This window comes from Pseudophryne corroboree, chromosome 10 (genome assembly GCF_028390025.1).
Source record: "Pseudophryne corroboree isolate aPseCor3 chromosome 10, aPseCor3.hap2, whole genome shotgun sequence".
Lineage (NCBI taxonomy): Eukaryota > Metazoa > Chordata > Amphibia > Anura > Myobatrachidae > Pseudophryne > Pseudophryne corroboree.
Window position 1 is genome coordinate 45,586,951 of NC_086453.1, and position 24,734 is coordinate 45,611,684.

Genomic DNA, 24,734 nt, shown 5'->3' on the forward strand with positions numbered 1-24,734 from the left:
ATATATGTATATTATATTATATACCTATGTAATATATATATATATATATATATATATATATATATATATGTACACATAATATAATATGTAAGCCATTATCTCAGTAGGGAACCCAAAAATGTGGGATTTTGAGTTTTGGATAAGCGATACTCAACCTGTCTAGTGTTTTAGCAAAATGTACTAATAGATTGATATATAATAATCAATTACATTTTACTATATTCAAAGAGATGCCTTTTTTTAAATACTGTAAAACAAACAAATTACTCTTGATTTACAAAGCAGCATCTGCTTTATCCTTATACCTATATTTTATTTTGATAGCCAATTTTGTTTAGACAATTTCAGCATATACTGGTGAAATGTATTTTCCATATATTTATCTACAAATGATAATGGATGGAATATTTTGGACTCTTACCTGAGATTGTTATTGCTGCGGCAGTTTGTATCCTTATGGAAGAAATCACCACATTAAAGATCCTTCAGTGTCCTTAGTGTTTGCTAATTATCATATCTCAGAGTTGCTAAGAGCAAATTTATATTTACGCTCCTTGTGATAATAAATATAATCTTTGTGACATAAAAAACCACTGTACTCACATGGGTGTATAATCTGAGTATCTAACATGCATTGGTGTGACTCAGAGTGATTAGATTAAAAGATTGCTCATGCCTTGAAATTGTTGTCGGTTACAAAACAAAAGCAAATACATTCTAAGTTTATAAATATGAAACAATCATAGCAGCTTTTAATGCTATAAATGGACTATAAAATGATGCCACATCCAAGGCCACAACTGATGTTTATTGCTAAGTACAGATGTATCCTCATACATCTAGCCTCTAAATGAGTGATCCGGCAAACATGCATCTTAGTCTCTGATTCATTTTATTAGTGTTTCCTGGTGCATTGTGACTAAGATGCTTTCTCTGCAATAAAAGATTCCCAATGCTAGCAGAGTTGCATTGAACCTGACATATTACTCCCATCAGACATCTGACATTGCGTGGCGTAAAGTATTGAGGATAGATTTATAAGGACTAGTGATGAGCGGATTCGGTTCATCGGGATCCGAACCCCATCGAACTTCACCCATTTTACACGGTTCCGAGGCAGACTCAAATCTTCCCGCCTTGCTCGGTTAACCTGAGCGCGCCCGAACATCATCACCCCACTGTCGGATTCTCGCGAGATTCGTATTCTATATAAGGAGCCGCGCATTGCCGCCATTTTCACTCGTGCTGTGGAGATGATAGCGAGAGGACGTGGCTGCGTATTCTCAGTTTCTGTGTTCAGTGTGCTGCAAATATCTGTGCTCAGTGTGCTGCAAATATCTGTGCTCAGTGTGCTGCAAATATCTGTGCTCAGTGTGCTGCAAATATCTGTGCTCAGTGTGCCGCAAATATCTGTGCTTAGTGTGCTGCAAATATCTGTGCTCAGTGTGCTGCAAATATCTGTGCTCAGTGTGCTGAAAATATCTACGTTCTCTGCCTGAAAAACGCTCCATATCTGTGCTGCATTGTAGTATATTGTAGGAGGACAGTGCAGAATTTTGCTGTGACCACCAGTATATATATAGCAGTATGGTACAGTAGTCCATTGCTCTACCTCTGTGTCGTCAAGTATACTATGCATCTATACCTGTGCTGCATTTTAGTTGTGAGCAGTATATAGTAGGAGGACAGTGCAGAATTTTGCTGTGACCACCAGTATATATATAGCAGTATGGTACAGCAGTCCATTGCTCTACCTCTTTGTCGTCAAGTATACTATGCATCCATACCTGTGCTGCATTTTAGTTGTGCGCCGTATATAGTAGGAGGACAGTGCAGAATTTTGCTGTGACCACCAGTATATATATAGCAGTACGGTACAGCAGTCATTTGCTCTACCTCTGTGTCGTCAAGTATACTATGCATCCATACCTGTGCTGCATTTTAGTTGTGCACAGTATATAGTAGGAGGACAGTGCAGAATTTTGCTGACCACCAGTATATATATAGCAGTACGGTACAGTAGTCCACTGCTCTACCTCTGTGTTGTCAAGTATACTATCCATCCATACCTGTGCTGCATTTTAGTTGTGCGCAGTATATAGTAGGAGGACAGTGCAGAATGTTACTGTGACCACCAGTATATATATAGCAGTATGGTACAGTAGTCCATTGCTCTACCTCTGTGTCATCAAGTATACTATGCATCCATACCTGTGCTACATTTTAGTTGTGTGCAGTATATAGTAGGAGGACAGTGCAAAATTTTGCTGTGACCACCAGTATATATATAGCAGTAAGGTACAGTAGTCCACTGCTCTACCTCTGTGTCGTCAAGTATACTATGCATCTCTACCTGTGCTGCATTTTAGTTGTGTGCAGTATATAGTAGGAGGACAGTGCAAAATTTTACTGACCACCAGTATATATATAGCAGTACAGTACACTATCCTCTGTGTCATCAAGTATGCTATGCATCCATACCTGTGCTGCATTTTACTTGTGCGCAGTATATAGTAGGAGGACAGTGCAGAATTTTGCTGTGACCACCAGTATATATATATAGCAGTACGGTACAGTAGTCCATTGCTCTACCTCTGTGTCGTCAAGTATACTATGCATCCATACCTTTGCTGTATTTTAGTTGTGCGCAGTATATAGTAGGAGGACAGTGCAGAATTTTGCTGTGACCACCAGTATATATATAGCAGTACGGTAGTGTAGTCCACTGCTCTACCTCTGTGTCATCAAGTATACTCTGCATCCATACCTGTGCTGCATTTTAGTTGTGAGCAGTATATAGTAGGAGGACAGTGCAGAATTTTGCTGTGACCACCAGTATATATATAGCAGTACTGTACAGCAGTCATTTGCTCTAACTCTGTGTCGTCAAGTATACTATGCATCCATACCTGTGCTGCATTTTAGTTGTGCGCAGTATATAGTAGGAGGACAGTGCAGAATTTTGCTGACCACCAGTATATATATAGCAGTACGGTACAGTAGTCCACTGCTCTACCTCTGTGTTGTCAAGTACACTATCCATCCATACCTGTGCTGCATTTTAGTTGTGCGCAGTATATTGTAGGAGCACAGTGCAGAATGTTGCTGTGACCACCAGTATATATATAGCAGTATGGTACAGTAGTCCATTGCTCTACCTCTGTGTCATCAAGTATACTATGCATCCACACCTGTGCTACATTTTAGTTGTGCGCAGTATATAGTAGGAGGACAGTGCAAAATTTTGCTGTGACCACCAGTATATATATAGCAGTAAGGTACAGTAGTCCACTGCTCTACCTCTGTGTTGTCAAGTATACTATGCATCCATACCTGTGCTGCATTTTACTTGTGTGCAGTATATAGTAGGAGGACAGTGCAAAATTTTACTGACCACCAGTATATATATAGCAGTACAGTACAGTATCCTCTGTGTCATCAAGTATGCTATGCATCCATACCTGTGCTGCATTTTACTTGTGCGCAGTATATAGTAGGAGGACAGTGCAGAATTTTGCTGTGACCACCAGTATATATATATAGCAGTACGGTACAGTAGTCCATTGCTCTACCTCTGTGTTGTCAAGTATACTATGCATCCATACCTGTGCTGTATTTTAGTTGTGCGCAGTATATAGTAGGAGGACAGTGCAGAATTTTGCTGTGACCATCTATAACAGTACGGTACAGTAGTCCATTGCTCTAGCTCTGTGTCGTCAAGTATACTATGCATCTCTACCTGTGCTGCATTTCAGTTGTGCGCAGTATATAGTAGGAGGACAGTACAGAATTTTGCTGTGACAACCTATAGCAGTACGGTACAGTAGTCCATTGCTCTACCTCTGTGTCGTCAAGTATACTATGCATCCATACCTGTGCTGTATTTTAGTTGTGCGCAGTATATAGTAGGAGGACAGAGCAGAATTTTGCTGTGACCACCTATAGCAGTACGGTACAGTAGTCCATTGCTCTACCTCTGTGTCGTCAAGTATACTATGCATCCATACCTGTGCTGTATTTTGGTTGTGTGCAGTATATAGTAGGAGGGCAGTGCAGAATTTTGCTGTGACCACCTATAGCAGTACGGTACTGTAGTCCACTGCTCTACCTCTGTGTCATCAAGTATACTACAAAAGTTCAGTAAAATGACCCAAAAATCAAAATTAAAAGCGGCTGATGAGAAGCGTAAACTTTCCAATATGCCATTTACGACACGTAGTGGCTAGGAACGGCTGAGGCCCTGGCCTATGTTCATGGCTAGTGGTTCAGATTCACATGAGGATGGAAGCACTCATCCTCTCGCTAGAAAACTGCAGTGCCACTTCTCGATGGGCCAGGTGTTTGTGTCGCCCACTTGGGTTGCTTAGCTTAGCCATCCAGCTACCTCATTGCACCTCTTTTTTTCTTTGCATCATGTGCTGTTTGGGGACTATTTTTTAAATCTGCCATCCTGTCTGACACTGCAGTGCCACTCCTAGATGGGCGAGGTGTTTGTGTCGGCCACTTGGGTCGCTTAGCTTAGCCATCCAGCGACCTTGGTGCACCTCTTTTTTTCTTTGCATCTTGTGCTGTGTGGGGACTATTTTTTAAATCTGCCATCCTGTATGACACTGCAGTGCCACTCCTAGATGGGCCAGGTGTTTGTGTCGGCCACTTGGGTCGCTTAGCTTAGTCACACAGCTACCTCATTGCACCTCTTTTTTTATTTGCATCATGTGCTGTTTGGAGACTATTTTTTAAATCTGCCATCCTGTCTGACACTACAGTGCCACTCCTAGATGGACCGGGTGTTTATGTCGGCCACTTGGGTTGCTTAGCTTAGTCATACAGCTACCTCATTGCACCTCTTTTTTTCTTTGCATCATGTGCTGTTTGGGGACTATTTTTTAAATCTGCCATCCTGTCTGACATTGCAGTGCCACTCCTAGATGGGCCAGGTGTTTGTGTCGGCCACTTGGGTTGCTTAGCTTAGTCACACAGCTACCTCATTGCACCTCTTTTTAGCCATCCAGCGACCTCGGTGCAAATTTTAAGGACTAAAAATAATATTGTGAGGTGTGAAGTTTTCATAATAGACTGGAAATGAGTGAAAATTATGGTTATTGAGGTTAAAAATACTATGAGATCAAAATGACCTCCAAATTCTATGATTTAAGCTGTTTTTGAGGTGTTTTTGTAAAAAAACACCCGAATCCAAAACACACCCGAATCCGCCAAAAAATTTTCAGGGAGGTTTTGCCAAAACGCGTCCGAATCCAAAACACGGCCGCGGAACCGAATCCAAAACCAAAACACAAATCCCGAAAAAATTTCCGGAGCACATCACTAATAAGACACATCTGTACTAAGCAAAAAAACACATGTTGGAGCCTGGCACGCAGAGAGAATCTGTTTGGATCAAAAATGTATTAGGACACACTTGTAACTCTTTGAATGGAATTAGACAGCTATCAAAACCATTAAACACAAAATGGCCCTGATTCTAAGTTCCACTCAAAATTGCACACAGCATTATCTATCTGTAGTCACCTATTTGTTTGTTTATTTAAATGGTGGTCCTAACTATAGTAATTCCCTTGGGTCCATTAATTTGCTGAATGTGCATGGTCTTTTTGCACACTAAAGGCAAGCTGAAATGGGATATCAGTTATGGAGCCAAATTTGAATCACCACCTATAAAAGGAAGTTCCTGGATACTCTTCTGTGCCAGAGTATAGGCTGCCAAACCATACTTTACCATTAATGCCTCTGTGCTTGCTTGAGAATTTCCAAGTAAAATTCTGTTTCCAGTTACTGTCACTCCTCTTTTCTGTTCTCAGTTTATGCCATTCCTGTGTTTTGTTCCCAGTCCCTGCCACTCCTGTGTCCGGTTCCCAGTTTCTGCCACTCCAGTCTCCTGTTCCCTCTTTCTGCCACTATTCCCAAGTTTTTCAATCCGGTCTGACCCAAACTGATGACTCTGTTACTATACACATCATGTCAAATTACAAGAACCCAGACAAAAGACCACCACCTGGGTGTTGGGTGTAGCAAAACCCAAACCTCCCTGTGGGGGTCCTTGGTGAATATCACCAGCAAATTAGCCTCTGTGCCTCTGTTCTGCATATCAGCAATCATGGAGTACAGGTTTGCATCCATGATACACATCTGTGAGTTTGCCACAAAATACACTGGTCCAAACAAGGTTGTCACTGGAAATGTCACCTAAAAAACTACTGGAACATCTTCTTGCCAGAGTTGAGCAGCAAGAGCATGACCAGGCCCAGATCAGGGCATTCTTAACAACATTGTAGGCCCTTGACAAAGCAAATCACAGGGGCCCCTACATGGCCATTCATGGTGTGTTACCAATTTAAAAAAAAAATCATAACATGCCCTTCCAACCTAATGTGCCCTTGCAACTCAAGACCTTTCTAGGTTGCAATGCAAACATAAATGTTATTATGGCCAAGAAGGGTCAGAAACTAAGCATTTCTTGTTTGCCATTGCAGATCCCTGTATAATCAACCTAAATGGTAATACATTTCAAACAGCTACCATTTAATGTCAAACTCAGAATCTAACCATGCAGGTTGGTGCTTTCAACAGGGAATTAATCTTGTACTTTTTTCCATCATCTGAGAGTCCTGTTTTGAGTTGACCATGGTCATTGTTACATGTGACTTTCGTAGATTGGAGCAATCCCCAAATTCTGTCCTGGGGAATGCAATGCCATCAGAGATGCTTACTTGCAATCATACCTTCACAGCAAGTCATTCAGAGCACCACCATCTCACAAGATAACGTCCTGCTGGCTCCATAATGATTCTTCTGAGGTGTGCTCAGCAAAATTTCAGCTGAAACACTACCTGTTCATTGGGAATGGTACTGCCATGTCAACCTGTTACCCAGTAAAGTGCCTCCTCAAAGTAGAGTGTTACCTCTGTTTTGATGCGCAGGCAGTATCTGAGTATATTAAGATGGGAAAATCAGGAATCTTAGGCTCTTCATTGATTTCCAAGGACTAAACGCAATCACCATAAAGTCTTTGTTTTATTAAAACATGAAGTAAAAGTGTATTAAAAAGTATATATGATGGTTGAATCAAATGCACATAACTGGCAAATGCCACATATATTCAAATATAGATCAAGATAGGTGTTTTTCCTAGTGTCAAATATGCAATTAGGCGAATCAGTGTTTGCAAATGTCTGTTCCAGAGGGTGGTAGATGACCTTGGAAGGATTGGACCTGGACCAAGCCCCCTCAATTGATTTTCCAACAATCGGACCCTTAAAAGAACTTCATACTATACCGTGGAGGATTTACATCTACCACCCTCTGAGGAACAGCCATTTGCGGATGCAGATTCGCCTAATTGCCTCAAGGGACGCTGGTGGTAACTATAACTCACGGATAAGACAGAGGGTCCATTTACTCAAGGGGACTATCATAGGAACAGGTTCCATTTACTATCTACCTTCTGCAAGGACATATTTGACACTAGGAAAAACACCTATCTTGATCTATATTTGAATATATGTGGCATTTGCCAGTTATGTGCATTTGATTCAACCATCATATATACTTTTTAATACACTTTTACTTCATGTTTTAATAAAACTAAAATTATACATACTACCTGTTTTTTGCTTATGTGACCAACTAAGCGCTGTATTTCCTTGTTTACATATTGTTTGGGGGTCTGACCAACCCCTTTTTGTATAGCTGCTGTGGGGAACCACCCATCTAGCGCCTGGGTATAGTAATACCTTCAGGTATTTCTTTTTTTATATCTTCTTGCAATCACCATAAAGGACAGATACCCCTTACACATGATCTCAGAGCTTTTTGATAGGATTAAAGGGGCAAAAGTATTTACCAAACTGGACCTTCGCTGGGCCTATAATTTAATTAGATCCAGATATGAATGGAAAACACCATTAACATTTGTGATGGACAGTATGAGAATTTAGATATTACTTTCAGTTAGAGATGTGCAGCGGGCATTTATTGGGTATTGTGTTTTGGTTTTGGATTCAATTCCACGGTCGTGTTTTGAATTCGGAAGTGTTTTGGCAAAACCTCCCTTAAGATTTTTTGTCGGATTCGTGTGCGTTTTGGATTTGGGTTTTTTTTTTAAAAACCCTCAAAAACAGCTTAAATCATAGAATTTGGGGGTAATTTTGATCCTATAGTATTATTAACCTCAATAACCATAATTTCCACTCATTTCCAGTCTATTCTGAACACTTCACACCTCACAATATTATTTTTAGTCCTAAAATTTGCACTGAGGTCGCTGAAAGACTAAGCTAAGTGACCCAAATGGGCAGCACAAACACCTGTCCCATCTAGGAGTGGCACTGCAGTGTCAGACAGGATGGCACTTCAAAAAATAGTCCACAAAAAGCACATGATGCAAAGATAAATAAAAAAAAGAGGTGCAAGATGGAATTGTCCTTGGGCCCTCCCACCCACCCTTATGTTGTATAAACAGTACATGCACACTTTAACAAACCCATCATTTCAGCGACAGGGTCTGCCACATGACTGTGGCTGAAATGACTGGTTGGTTTGGGCCACCACTAAAAAAGAAGCAATCAGTCTCTCTTTGCACAAACTGGCTCTACAGAGGAAGGATGTCCACCTCCTCCTCATCGTCCGATTCCTCACCCCTTTCACTGTGTACATCCCCCTCCTCACAGAGTATTAATTTGTCCCCACTGGAATCCATCATCACAGGTCCCTGTGTACTTTCTGGAGGCAATTGCTGGTAAATGTCTCCACGGAGGAATTGATTATAATTCATTTTGATGAACATCATCTTCTCCACATTTTCTGGATGTAACCTCCTACGCTGATCGCTCACAAGGTGACTAGCTGCACTAAACACTCTTTCGGAGTACACACTGGAGGGGAAGAAACTTAGGTAAAATAAAGCCAGTTTGTGCAAGGGCCTTCAAATTGCCTCTTTTTCCTGCCAGTATATGTATGCACTGTCTGACATGCCTACTTGGATGCTGTCACTCATATAATCCTCCACCATTCTTTCAATGGTGACATAATCATATGCAGTGACAGTAGACGACATGTCAGTAATCGTTGGCAAGTCCTTCAGTCTGGACCAGATGTCAGTTTTCGCTCCTGACTGCCCTGCATCACCGCCAGCGGGTGGTTTTGGAAATGTTATCCTTTTCCTGGCAGCTCCTGTGGCGGTAGAAAATAAAGGAGGAGCTGTTGGCGGGTCACATTCCGCTTGACTTGACAAGTGTCTCACCCGCAGGTCTTTGAACATCTGCAGACTTGTGTCTGCCGGAAAGAGAGATACAGCGTAGGCTTTAAACCTAGGATCGAGCACAGTGGACAAAATGTAGTGCTCTGATTTCAACAGATTGATCACCAGTGAATCCTGGTTAAACAAATGAAGGGCTCCATCCATAAGTCCCACATGCCTAGCGGAATCACTCTGTTTTAGCTCCTCCTTCAATATCTCCAACTGCTTCTGCAAAAGCCTGATGAGGGGAATGACCTGACTTAGGCTGGCAGTGTCTGAACTGATTTCACATGTGGCAAGTTCAAAGGGTTGGAGAACCTTGCACAACATTGAAATTATTCTCCACTGCGCTTGAGTCAGGTGCATTCCCCCTCCTTTGCCTATATCGTAGGCAGATGTATAAGCTTGAGTGGCCTTTTGCTGCTCCTCCATACCCTGAAGCATATAGAGGGTTTAATTACACCTCGTTACCACCTCTTGCTTCAGCTGATGGCAGGGCATGTTCAGGAGTGTTTGCTGGTGCTCCAGTCTTTGGCACGTGGTGGCTGAATGCCGAAAGTGACCCGCAATTCTTCGGGCCACCGACAGCATCTCCTGCACGCCCCTGTCATTTTTTTTAAAATTCTGCACCACAAAATTCATTGTATGTGCAAAACAGGGGACGTGCTGGAATTTGCCCACATGTAATGCACACACAATATTGGTGGCATTGTCCGATCCCCAGGAGAGTCCAAATGGGGTAAGCCAATCTGCAATGATGTTCCTCAAATTCCGTAAGAGGTTGTCAGCTGTGTGCCTCTTATGGAAAGTGGTGATACAAAGCGTAGGAACGAGTTGGCGTTTGAGAGATGCTTCTACTGGTGCCGCTGCTGCTGTTGTTGCTGTGGGAGGCAATACATCTACCCAGTGGGCTGTCACAGTCTTAGACTGCCCTGATCCACTTGTCCACATGTCCATGGTTAAGAGGACAGTGGGTACAACTGCATTTTTTAGCACACTGGTGATTCTTTTTCTGATGTCTGTGTACATTCTCGGTATCGCCTGCCTAGAGAACTGGAACCTAGATGGTATTTGGTACCGGGGACACACTACCTCAAGCAATTCTCTAAGTCCTTGTGAACTAATGGCGGATAACGGTCGCACGTCTAACACCACGTCTAACGCCAACATAGGGGTAGATTTACTAAGCTCCCGATTTTGACCGAGATGGTGTTTTTTCATCAAATTGTCATCTCGGGAATTTACTAAACTCAAATCACGGCAGTGATGAGGGCATTCGTATTTTTATTACGGCTGTGTTGTAAAAATACGATTGAATACACCATCGGTCAAACGCGGCTGTTTAGGTATAGAACTCGGTCATTTACTATGCATTCGTATTTGAAATCTCTACCGAGAAAGAGCATTTGTGCTCGTAAAAAAATACAATTCGTAAAAAAACACGGGAAAAAAGTAGACCTGCTTTTGAGAAGCGTGTTTACATGTGTTCCGACTTCATCATTAATCACACCTGCATTTTTGGCCCTTTAAAAGGTGGGCCAGCTCATTTGCCAAATGAATCACTCTGAAATGGCTGCTACCGTGTGTAGCAGTGAATTTGGTTTTGCTGTGGGATACCTGAGACTGCTCCATGAGGCTACAAGAAACCAGGGCCAGGAAAGTGAACATGGTCAGCAGGATGTACAGGTGCTGCGGAGGCTGCGCAGGCCTCATTTTTTTAAGGGGCGTTTGAACTTAAATGCATTGGCCAATGGCCAGGTCATACAGATGTTCAGGCTAAATAGGACCAACATTTTCCGTCTGTATGACCTAGTCAAACTGGACATAGACCCTGAGACAGCATGCTCTCGCTTTGTCTCAGGCCTGCACAAACTATTGGCTGTGTTTCACTTTATGGCTACTGGCAGCTTTCAGGCTGTGACAGGCGATGTAATAGGAATCTCACAGCCCACCTTTTCAAAATATTTAAATCAGGTGAGGCAAACCATACATACTCCTCTATGCCCCATTTCTGTATTGTGTAATGTGAATTTATAACAGTATATTTGAACAAAGTGCTTAAGACACTCACCTTATATGTTTAACTGTACACTAAGGTTTTGGATGCATTTGAACCACACATAGATGCCTCTATCTGCTTCCCTACTCAGGAGTCTCAGTGGCATGCAGTCAGTGTAGCTTTCTATAAGCTTGCTGGCATGCCAAATGTGCTGGGTGCCATAGATTGCACACACGTTGAGCTGAGACCACCTAGGGGCAGGCAATATATTTATATAAATAGACATTTTCGCCAATCAACTAATGTCCAGGTGGTTTGTGATGCAAAACTCAAAATTATGAGTGTTGTTGCGGGTTACCCTGGTGGCTGCCATGACTCCTTCATCCTCAGTCAGTCATCCCTCTTTGATAAATTTGAGGATGGAGAACTGCCGGATGGCTGGCTGCTGGGTATGTACCAAGTATTTGTGTTATATTTTGTGCTTACCTCAACCTGCATATTATGTTAGCACTGTGTTTGTGCATCAATGTTTTACAATGCTGCTAATCTCTGTTTTTCAGGTGATGGGAGTTATGGCTGCTACTCTTGGCTTCTGACTCAATTGTCCGCCCCTGATTCCCCTGCTGAACACAATTACAATCATGCACATAAGTCTACGCGGTATGTGATAGAACAATGTTTTAATGTACTGAAATCAAGGTTTCGGTGTCTGGATAAGTCTATCGGGCTTTTGTTGTATAGTCCCTTAAAGGTGACTAGGATTGTGTTCTGTTGCTGTTTTCTTCATAACATGTGTTTGCAGCAACATCTGCCACATGATGATGTTGATGAAGAAAACAGTCAGCAAGCAGAGAAGTTAGAATCATCTGGTGACACTGTGAGTACAGATATAGGGAGGCAGGTAAGGCAAGACCTGATTGTGGCACATTTTAGTTGTAAGTAAATTTGCCTGTGTGCTTTGTATGAACAATTAACGCACACCAATGTTTTTTTCAGTAGTAATGTGGCTCTTGCTCCCTCTTGAGCTAGTCAGCTGAGTGTTGTTTATTTGCTTGATATGTGTTTATGTCTAACTGTTGGGTATCAGTTACTTAGCTAATTGTATAGCAATTTTGGAAAGTAATTATGTCTTTATAATGTTCAAAGTTTTTTAAACACATTCAAAGGTAATGTTTGCCACAATACTACATAATAATTTAGTATGCACTAACAACCATTATTGTTTAGCCTATTGTTTGTGTTTGTTGTGTGTCGACATTCTTCTAAAGCTGTGTTTCAAATGTTACCTCATTAGCACAACATAATGGACATTAAGTATTGTGTGCCAATTAGCCATACATACATTGACTAACACCAACCTTACAAAATTATTGACACATAATTATGGCTGTGATGTGGTAAACGTTCATGTTAGTAATGATGCTAGAATATTCCCAACACATGTGAGTGTTAACTCTAAGAAATTTTCTCTTACACTGACAGTTTTTTACACATAACACATTGCACATCAATCACTTTTCACATTTATTACTGTACAACATGTGTTTTCATAACAAATAACTGCTATTGTGTAGACCTAGTTTTGTCAACAATGTGTATCCAGCTGCAGGGTGGAGTATTTCTTAGGCTGTTCTTTGGTGACTGACGTGGGTTTGGTTTGGGCAGTGGAGCGGGTTCAGCTGGATCTTCGAACTGGTGATGAAATTAGGCTGTGTAGGTGTGTTGGTTCCTGAGCTGGAACCTTGTTGGTGTTGTGCCAACAAATTAATATTTTGGCTGAGGTTTGCCATGGTTGTGGTAAGTTGTGTTGTGGCTGTTGTGTTGTTGTCTATGATGCGAGACATGGTTTCTGATATAATTTGATTACTTTGAATTAACTGAATGAGGGCTTGTTGATGTCGGTGTTGCTCATCCATTATGCGCTGAAAGGTAACAATAAGTTGGCTGTTATCTGCTCTCATCTGCTCCATACTGTTTGCGACTGCATAGCTGGACATTGAGCCTGCTTGTGTTTCTACACAGTCTCGGTAGATGATGGGGCAGACAAGCTAGGTATTGGGTGTGTGTGCGTAGGCAATCAATATTCTGTGCCTGTTGTTGGTTCCATGTTGACCAAAAGGATGGCTCAGGTTGGTGGGGTGGGGTTGTTTGGCTCAATTGTGGGTGTGGTGACATTTGTGGTGGCGGGGTACTTTCCTGAGGCATGCTTGGTTGGTGAACATCTATTGCTTGCATTTGGAGGGTGTATGTTTCCTGATCAGATTCCTGCTGGGCTTCCGGGGGCATGATGCCTGGTTCTGTATGGGGTTTAAGAGGACAACATTTGAGGTTTTTTTTTAAATTAAGTTGGTTTTGATATTTAGTTTAACTTTCTAGACTTGTTTGTCAAACATTTTTCTTTAGCAAATTAGGATGTTCACCTAGACTCATATACACAATCAAAAAGTCAAATTGTGATGGTTTTTATGTTGTCAAAAATGACTTCAAAACAAAAGTGGACACATGTTTGACAAATAACACACTTATGAAACAGACAGACAGAGGTATTAATTTTACAACATGAAAAAAAGTGATTTGTCACCCGCCATATCGTACAACCATTAAAATATAAAACAGTAAATGACAATATGAATTCTATCACCATTGTGAAAGGGTGTAAAACTACCTGAAGCTCAATATTTTACTATTTAAAAAAAAAAAAAACTACTGTAAGGCTCAAGAGAACCCTATTTTTATTTTGAAAAAATTGGTTTTGGAATTTAAACAATTTGCAAGCCATGTGCTTGCTGGTGTGGATAAGTACTATGATTATTACATTTTTTGGCTGATGTATAATTTGTGTTTTGTGTTTACTCACCAGACAGCTGAGGGGAATGTGGACCCTGTGATTGAGTACTCTCCAAAATGTGATCTGGTGGCTGAGGCAACACAGTTGAAATACGACGTGGGGGTGTGCTTAATGCTGGTGTTGGTACGTCGTCAGGATGACGTCTCTTGCTAGGCCTGCTCGTGTGGCTGCCAGACCCCTGTGAAGGACGTCTTTGTGGACTGTGATGCGATGTTGAAGTTCCTATGGATTATTGTAAACATTAGACTTATTTTTTTTTTGTGGTGGACACATTAACAGGTGTCGTTTTTGCGTTACCTGTATCGCCAGTATCCACAGCTCTTGACAGTGTTGCTTGTGTTCTGGAAGTGGAGGCTTGCTTTCGTACTGTAAAAATGATAAATTGGTGTTTATGACCTTTCATTACAGTGTGTACTTTTGTAAGCAGTAACATTTAGTGATGTGGACATATGTTTAACATTATGGGTACAATTTCTAACAATAAATGTTGAAACAATGGTTTGGTTCATTTTTTGTAAACAGACTAATGTGGTTCCATTTCCAAAGACATAAACATAGCCAAGTAGTCTAATTTTCCAGGGCCAACAGCTGAATATACACACATGTATTAACATATATTTGACATTATTACATTTATGAGTATTTTTTAAGTAAAAAAATAATAATAATTTTTAACATTTAAAAAAAACATACAATACTTAGCCATCTACACTAACATATTGGCCACAAAGACAAGTAAAAAACAGCAGACATTAAACAAAATTCACACAAAGAAACCAATACTACCTAACACCTCACTATACAAACACTAAATATATTAAAAACACACAGAAAAAGATAATCAATTTAGAAGATAAAAATATATTAACAATACAATATCATTTTAAAAATACTAATTAGACATAAACACATATGCAGATATAACAGATTAGTAAAAATACACTCACCATCAGGCCTAGGACCATCCGAATCCCGCACATTAGTCGCACCAACAACTTCAAGCGGAATAAGGGTCCACACAGGTTCCTCCCACTCCCGATAAGACGCTATAAAGGGATGGCCACCCCCTGTTTGCCTGGCTGACTTAGCCTCCTTTGCCATCTTGGCCTTGACACGGCGCTTGATGATGTAGAATCTCTTCCGACATGTGTCCTCGGTCCTCTTCACCACACCCTCACTGTTTACTGCCGCTACTACCTTCCCCCACAGAACAGTTTTCCTGCGTGAAGGCACCTTGCCCGCATCACGCCCAAACAGCTGGCGATGATGGCGCATCAAATCATGCACCAAAGCCATTTTTTCCGCAAAGCTAAATTTAACATTTCTGCCCATCTTGGTAGTGGTGCGTGGCTGCGGAGCAACACCACCATCACTGTCACTATCACTCGAGGCCACAGCAGCAACCTCACCCTCCTCCACCTCACTCACCTCCTCCCCCTCACTCACCTCCTCCACCTCACTCACCTCCTCCACCTCACTCACCTCCTCCCTCTCACTCAACTCCTCCCTCTCACTCACCTCTGACTGGGACATAATGACAAACAACAAATAACACTAATAAAAAAAACACAAAACACACTCCTCCACTACCACTGTACACCAACCACACATACACACACACACACACACACACACTTACAAACAAACAATGACAATAGACTGAAAGTAAAATGCACAAACACTAAAAATGACACAAACTTTTAAGAGACCACACAACAATTACCACAAGACTACTTACACACACAATACAGCACTCAACAATCGCAAGAAACCACCAAAACCAACCAACAATCACCAACTCCAAAACACCAACTTCCTCTCACCTCTCCACTAGCTAAGCCCACAAGGTGCGGCTGGTTGGGGGCGTTTTTATACTAATGAGCACAGACACTCCTCCATGACAAACACAACCAATCACGGACGAGTGACGAAAATGAAAGTAAGAAAATAATGCGGCCAGAAAGGGTCAAAAACACTGCCGTGGAATTTAAAGATACAAATTCTTAAAAAAAACACAAAATACGGCCGGGAAAACAAGAGTCGGCCGCGAACACATTAAAAAAAATACAAATGACATCGACACCAGAAAATACGAAAACATAAATTACGAACGCTTAGTAAATGAGAAGTAAAAAAAACAAAAAGTTGCAAATTCACACTACCGATGTCAGTCGCGTTTCAACTTCAAACAAATTCTGAACATTACGAATCTTAGTAAATATACCCCATAGTTGTCAAGGCCTGAGTTATCCATTTTGCAAGAGGATGACTGCTGTGATATTTCATCTTCTTCGCAAAGGACTGTTGGACAGTCAATTGCTTACTGGAAGTACTACAGGTGGTCTTCCGTCTTCCCCTCTGGGATGATGATCGACTATGAGCAACAACAGCAGTGCCAGCAGCAACAGCAGCAGAAGGCATTACACTCAAGGATACATCGGAGCAATCCCAGTTAGGAGAGGACTCGTCAGACTTGCCAGTGACATGGCCTGCAGGACTATTGGCATTCCTGTCTAAGGAGGAAATTGACATTGAGGGAGTTGGTGGGGTGGTTTGCAGGAGCTTGGGTACAAGAGGAAGAATGGATTTAGTTGTCAGTGGGCTGCTTCCGCTGTCACCTAAAGTTTTTGAACTTGTCAATGACTTCTGATGAATGCGCTCTAGGTGACTATAAGGGAGGATGTTCCTAGGTGGTTAACGTCCTTACCCTTACTTATTACAGCTTGACAAAGGCAACACATGGCTTGACACCTGTTGTCCGTATTTTTATTAAAATAATTCCACACCGAAGAGGTGTTTTTTTTTTGTATTTTGACCAGGCATGTCAATGGCCTTATTCATCCCACGGACAACAGGTGTCTCCCCGGGTGCCTGACTTAAACAAACCACCTTACCATCAGACTCCTCCTTGTCAATTTCCTCCACAGCATCAGCAACACCCATATCCTCATCCTGGTGTACTTCAATAGTGACATCTTCAATTTTAATTTCAGGAACTGGACTGTGGGTGCTCCTTCCAGCACTTGCAGGGGGTGTGCAAATGGTGGAAGGAGCCACCTCTTCCCGTCCAGTGTTGGGAAGGTCAGGCATCGCAACCGATTGGACTATCCTTGGGGATTTGTGATTTAGAAGAACGCACAGTTCTTTGCTGTGCTTTTGCCAGCTTAACTCTTTTCATTTTTCTAGCGGGAGGATGAGTGCTTCCATCATCATGTGAAGCTGAACCACTAGCCATGAACTTAGGCCGGGGCCTCAGCCGTTCCTTGCCACTCCGTGTCGTAAATGGCATATTGGCAAGTTTACGTTTCTACTCAGACCCTTTTAATTTAGATTTTTGGATCATTTTACTGAACTTTTGTTTTTTGGATTTTACATGCTCTCTACTATGACATTGGGCATTGGCCTTGGCAGACGACGTTGATGACATTGAATCGTCTCTGCCATGACTAGTGGTAGCAGCTTCAGCACTAGGTGGAAGTGGATCTTGATCTTTCCCTATTTTACCCTCCAAATTTTTGTTCTCCATTTTTGAATGTGTGGAATTATATGCCAGTAATATATCTGGAATTAGACGGCAGTAATGTCTGGAATTAGATACCACTAGATAGATACCAGATACCACTGTGACTGGAATCATGATGACCTATGCACAGTGAAAGGACACTACCACAGCACCCTACAGCAGCAAGATGCAGCACAAGACGCTGGACTTTTAGGAATGTACTGTAGTATACTGGTCACCACAATGCAGCACAAGACAATGAGCAGTGATACTTAGCACTGATGAGGATACTAGAACTGACACTGGGCAGTGAGAACAGCACTGGACTATTGTACTGTAGTATACTTTTCACCACAATGCAGCACAAGACAATGAGTAGTGATACTGAGCACTGATGAGGATACTAGAACTGACACTGGGCAGTGAGAACAGCACTGGACTATTGTACTGTAGTATACTGTTCACCACAATGCAGCACAAGACAATGAGTAGTGATACTGAGCACTGATGAGGATACTAGAACTGACACCGGGCAGGGAGAACAGCACTGGACTATTGTACTGTAGTATACTGGTCACCACAATGCAGCACAATACAATGAGTCTGTGATACAGAGCACTGATGAGGATACTAGAACTGACACTGGGCAACGAGATGCAGCACTGGACTATTGTACTGTAGTATACTGGTTACCACAATGCAGCACAAGACAATGAGCACTGATCCTGAGCACTGATGAGGATACTTGAACTGACACTAAGCAGTGAGATGCAGCACTGGACTATTGTACTGTAGTATACTGGTCACCACAATGCAGCACAGATACTGAGCACTGATCCTGAGCACTGATGAGGATACTAGAACTGACACTGAGCAGTGAGATACAGCACTGGACTATTGTACTGTAGTATACTTGTCACCACAATGCAGCACAGATACTGAGCACTGATATTGAGCTGATATTTAGCTTTCCACTCAGATAACATAGCCATGTCCTCTCGCTCTCTCGACAATGCACGAGTGATAATGGCGGCGCCGCGCGGCTCTTTATATGGAATCCGAATCTCGCGAGAATCCGACAGCGGGATGATGACGTTTTGCCGTGTTCGGGTTTTCTGAGTCAGGCGGGAAGAACCGAGGTTGCCTTGGACCCGTGTAAACCACGTGGAGTTCTGGGGGAGGGGGGGGGGGGGGGAACAAACCAGCTCATCTCTATTTTCAGTTTAAGTTATGCACCAGCTGTTTTCCTGAGGTACATGAGTAACATCTTCTGGGATCTTTAAAAATTTGCTGTGGTCTATCTGGATGACATACTGATTTTCTCCAAGGATTTAACAAGTCTTCGCAAGCATGTGTATTAAGTTCTTTCTTGATTTAGAACAAACCAGCTTTTCTGCAAGTTAGAAAAGTGCATATTTGAGCAAAAGGAATTGCATTACTGGGATATGTTATCTCTGGGGGTGTTCTTCAGTATGCCGGCTGTCGGGATCCTGGCGCACAGTATACCGGCGCTGGGATCCCGACAGCCGGCATACCGACACTTATTCTCCCTCGTGGGGGTCCACGACCCCCCTAGAGGGAGAATAACATAGTGTGGTGCGCGTAGCGCCCCACCGTGCCCGTAGCGTGGCAAGCGCAGCGAGCCCGCAAGGGGCCCATTTGCACTCGCCACACTGTCGGTAAGCCGGCGGGTCGGGCTCCCGGTGCAGGTATGCTGGTTGCCGGGATCCCGACCGCCGGCAATCCATAGTGAACCCTATCTCTGGTCCCAGCCTTCAGATGGACCCAGAGTTACTTGCCACCATTGATAACTGGCCCCATCCAACTGGTTTAAAAGCAACGTGTTTCTTGTGGTTCTGCAACTTCTACAGACAACTCATAAAATAGTATAATTTATTGCAGTTCCCAGTATTGCGCTCACCAGGAAGGGTCAAGATACCAGGATGTGGCCTTCAGAAGCTGAGGAAACATTTTCTCAGTTGAAACAGTGATTCATTTCAGCACCCATCCTCAGAGAACCCAACTGTGATCAGCCTTTCTTTCTGGAGGTGGATGCATCTATAGTCATCAATTGTCAGTACTGGGACAGTGCTTTCTCAAAGAGATAAAGCTGGGAAGCGGTACCTTTGCAGCTTCTTTTCTCGCATGTTTTGGGCTCTAGACAAAAATTATGCTGTAGGGGATAAAGAACTATTAGTCACTAAGTTATCCATGCAGGATTGGCAATATTTGTTGGAGGGGGCAAAATTCCCAGTGGCGGTCTTCACAGATTACAAGAACCTAATGTACCTCAAGATAGTTCATTGCCTGAACTACCATCAGTCCAGATGGTTATTATCCACTTCAACTTGTCTCTGAATCTACTTCCACTTAGGTGATATTTAAATATGTCAGAAGGAGAGATGGAGTGTTGTGCAGGAAAGGAACTACTAACATGGATATCATGAGGAGTCCCAATACCATGAGCCTGCCAAGTTGTTCCTCATAGATTCTGCACCAAACTTGAAAGTGCTGGGATAGAATGATTAGTGGTTGGAAGAAATATATATTTATGTTGAGAAATTAACCTATGCAAGGCTTGCAAAAATGCCAGCACAGTAGACGAGGTAAGAGGATAGCAAGGCTGGAAGCATGGAGAGTCCATAGGATATCAGAAAGTGGGAAGCCAGCACAGGTAGTTGACTCCAAGGCCATACAATACTTAGCAGCTGGGGGGCATATCATATCTTGCAATTGAGTAATACAGTAACTTCTTGGTAATGAAAAAGATCTGAGAGAGCTAGTCCACCTTGCTTTTTTGTAAAATATATTAATGAAAGTGGAATATGAGCATATATAATGGTCAGACGCATACACATTACAGTGACAATAAAAATGTCATAAAATAAGATATAAAGTGAATGCTACAAAAAACTAACTGTCCAGTTTTGTTACTGTATTTTTAGAAACCATTTGCTACCAACTGAGGAACGTCAAATATCATAGCCACCAAAAAGAAAGGGTGAAGGGGGATTTCAGAAAAGAAGGAGAGAGAGGGGTAATCACTGTTACAGATTGTGACATGCAAAATAGGTACAAGCGGTTTGGAGGCAAAATGACAAAATCCTGTGACATAACTAAAATAGGTGACTATTTGTTCCCACGGATATGTCTTTGAAAATATTGGTACAAGGGAACCCAGATGTCATGAAATTTATCCACTTTGTTGTGGAGTAAGGCTGTGATATTTTCAATAAAACAACATACCAAATCTTATTAATGAGTACGTGCATAAGAGGGCAGTAGCGGACTTCCAGTATGCCACAATTAACAATTTGGCTGCATTGTATATATAGCAAAGAAGCTTATTCAAAGGTTTTAGAGGCTCCAGTCACTGGCTTACATAATACAACAAATAACGGGTCATGAGTAGAGATGAGCGGGTACAGTTTTACTCGGTTTTACTCGGATTTACTCGGTTCTCAAAATGGCATCTTATTGGCTCACGGACTTCACGTGTTTTGGATAGCCAATAAGAAACATCCGGATAAAACCGAACTGGCGTTAATTCTGGCGTTACATTCGAACCCGCTCATCTCTAGTCATGAGGAGAAGAGAGAGACCAGTCACCATGCTACTGAAAGAATCGAGATTTACCTTTCCAAACTTAGGAGGTCAATACGGCCTGACATTTATTTAAATACCTCTTAGGGAAAGCATGAAATAAATACATAAGTTTACGGAGTAGTATCATTTTAAATGCAGCTAGCCAGTTTAGCCAGTAGACATCATAAGATAACCAGGATTTAATAAAAGACAATGACTGGTCAACAAAGGGTGGGCGGTTAACATGATAACATCAAATTCCATATGAGTAGAAGGTGGAATCTGAACACATAAATATAAAAGGGAATTTGACCGCAAATTGTACAGTAAAAATATTTGACATGGAGTGAGGCACGTTAAGTCTCTGGGAGGTTAAAAGGTAATATGGTGTGGGTTCAGCACTGATCTGTGGCCCTCATTCCGAGTTGATCGGTCGCAAGGCGAATTTAGCAGAGTTACACACGCTAAGCCTACGCCTACTGGGAGTGTATCTTAGCATCTTAAAATTGCGACCGAAGTATTCGCAATATTGCGATCACAAACTTCTTAGCAGTTTTAGAGTAGCTCCACACTTACTCTGCCTTTGCGATCAGTTCAGTGCTTGTCGTTCCTGGTTTGACGTCACAAACACACCCAGCGTTTGCTCAGACACTCCCCCGTTTCTCCGGCCACTCCTGCGTTTTATCCGGAAACGGTAGCGTTTTTATCCACACGCCCCTAAAACGCCGTGTTTCCGCCCAGTAACACCCATTTCCTGTCAATCACACTACGATCGCCGGAGCGATGAAAAAGCCGTGAGTAAAAATACTATCTTCATTGTTAAATTATTTGGCGCAGTCGCAGTGCGAATATTGCGCATGCGTACTAAGCGGATTTTCATTGCGATGCGATGAAAAAGAACGAGCGAACGACTCGGAATGAGGGCCTGTATTCCTTTTGAATATGTATGTTACTGTATATTGCTTGGCAAAGTTTCATTGGAACCAACATATGGTTTTCATTCACTTAAATGTGTTTATATAGGTCAGTTGGCGGTGCTCCCAAGAGTCACTGAGAATATATTAGTACACTCGAGCAGAAAGAAGACTCTATGGAGTATATTTACTAAGCTCCCGATTTTGACAGAGATGGTGTTTTTTCTTCAAAGTGTCATCTCGGTAATTTACTAAACTCAAATCTCGGCAGTGATGAGGGCATTCATATTTTTTTTTAAGTCAAAGAAAAAAAAATACGAATGAATACACCATCGGTCAAATACGCCTTTTTTTTCATACAACTCGGTAATTTACTAAAAAGTGTATTTCACAAACACTGCCGGCAATAGCCAAACACTGCCGTGAAAAAATACAAATCGTAAGAAAAAAAGCAGTTTTAAAACAGACCTGCTTTTTTTCACGGTGTTCTGATAGTCATGCACAGATCCATGATATCCGTGCATGGTTATCAGTGGGAATGGGTGGGAAATGATGTAAAATTCAGAAAAAAAAATGTGTCCTGGTTGAAAAAATATGAGGAAAAAAATGACTGGGGTTCCCCCATATTTAATCAACCAGCACCGGGCTCTGCACCTGGTCCTGGTGCAAAAAATACGGGGGACAAAAAGCGTAGGGTTCCACTAGCCAGGTACGTAATGCCAGAGCCGGGGGACACTTTTATTGTGGTCCTGGTGACCCTGGCATTGCATCTCCAACTAGTCACCCCTGGCTGGGGTACCCTGGAGGAGTCTGAACCCCTTAAATCAAGGGGTCACCCCCCTCCAGCCACCCAAGGGCCAGGGGTGAAGCCCGAGGCTGTCCCTCCCATCCAAGAGCGGTGGATGGGGGGCTGATATCCAAGTGTAAAAAATCAGAATATTGTTTTTAGTAGCAGTACTACAAGTCCCAGCAAGCCTCCCCACAAGCTGGTACTTGGAGTACCACAAGTACCAGCATGCGGTGGAAAACCGGGCCCGCTGGTACCTGTAGTACTACTACTAAAAAAATAATCAACAAAAAACAGGACACACACACCGTGACAGTAAAAGTTTATTACATACATGCACACCTCCATACATACATACTTACCTATGTTCAGATGCTGACTCGGCCCACGTCTCAACGTCGATTCCAGGGTACCTGAAAATAAAATTATACTCACTTAAATCCAGTGTGTCGTGTCCTTTTTTTATAATCCACGTACTTGGCAAAAAAACAAACCGCATACCCGATCCATGCACTAAAAGGGGTCCCATGTTTACACATCGGACCTCTTTCCCCGACTGCCAGGACCCCCCCTGACTCCTGTCAAAGAGGGTCCTTTCAGCCAATCAGGGAGGAGGGACTGTGCTAGGGTCCCCTAGTGACCCTAGTGCCCAGAGTCTACAACACTGCCGTCCGTGTCCAGACTCCATCAGGGCCCCCTCCTCTCTAGAAACGCCCCCTGGTGCTGCATGTGAGGTTGCAGAAGATGCCTGTTTTTGGGCCTGACTTTTGCAATAGTTCTTTTAGTGTACGTAAAAGCATTAACAGGCAGGGCCATCTTAATAGCAGTGTAGGCCCCTGGGCACAGCAATGCACTGGGCCCCCCTACTCATCCTCCAGTGGTAGAGATTGGGGGTGCTATCAGCAGCAGCTGTGATGACACACGGGGGGAAGGGGGTGTTCTATCTTCAGCTCAGCATGTATGACCTGGAGCAGTAATTTCTTCTAATTACTCCTTTACTGCGCAGATGGTGGGAGATGGGTCTGGAGGGAGAACACTACACTGTAGAAGATGGCATTGGGCTGAATGAAGGGGCCTCAGTACATGACTTCCAGGGTGGTAGGGGGTGTTTAATACTCAGGGGAGGGGTGGATAGTCGAGTGGACTTAATATACATCATTTTCCATTAGGAGGGCAGCTTGCTTGACTGCAGATATCTCCAGTTCCTGGAAATAGATTTCTTAGCTTTTAATGGGATAATTAGAGAGACCCACCTTTTAGGAGGCACTGGGGACTTGGGGATCAGAGTTCAGGAGCCAGAAGTGCAATATCTCCAGTTCCCTAGAGCTAATTTAAAAAAATCTGATAGTCCTGGAGAAAGGGGACCCTCTGCTATCATCATAGGGCTCTTATACTTCTGAGGCCCTTGGGAAACTGTGAATTTATACAAAAAGATGTTCCTGTTAGCAGTCCCACTATTCACAAATAGATACCATGCTCTAAGCCTTTCCTTACCAGCTACTGTAATTTTTTAAACACAGCCTATTACATGGCAGTTATGAGCTGTTTGGCTGGTAATTTATCTTGACCCCAAGGTTTAGTGCATCTGCTATTAGTATCAATCCACAGTACTGTGGAAAGCTGGAATTTCCTTACCCAGCTACAGTATAATGTTTCACCATCAATACGATCAGGTTTTTCATATATCAGCAAGAGAAGGAATGGGTGCAGATGCCCTGGAGTAGCCCAGATCGAACAGTTCAGGGGACCCCACGCCCCAATGTTTACCCCCCAAAAAAACTGACACAATATGAATTATAATAGGACTTACTTGGTACTATGCCTGAATCAATGATGTGAACCC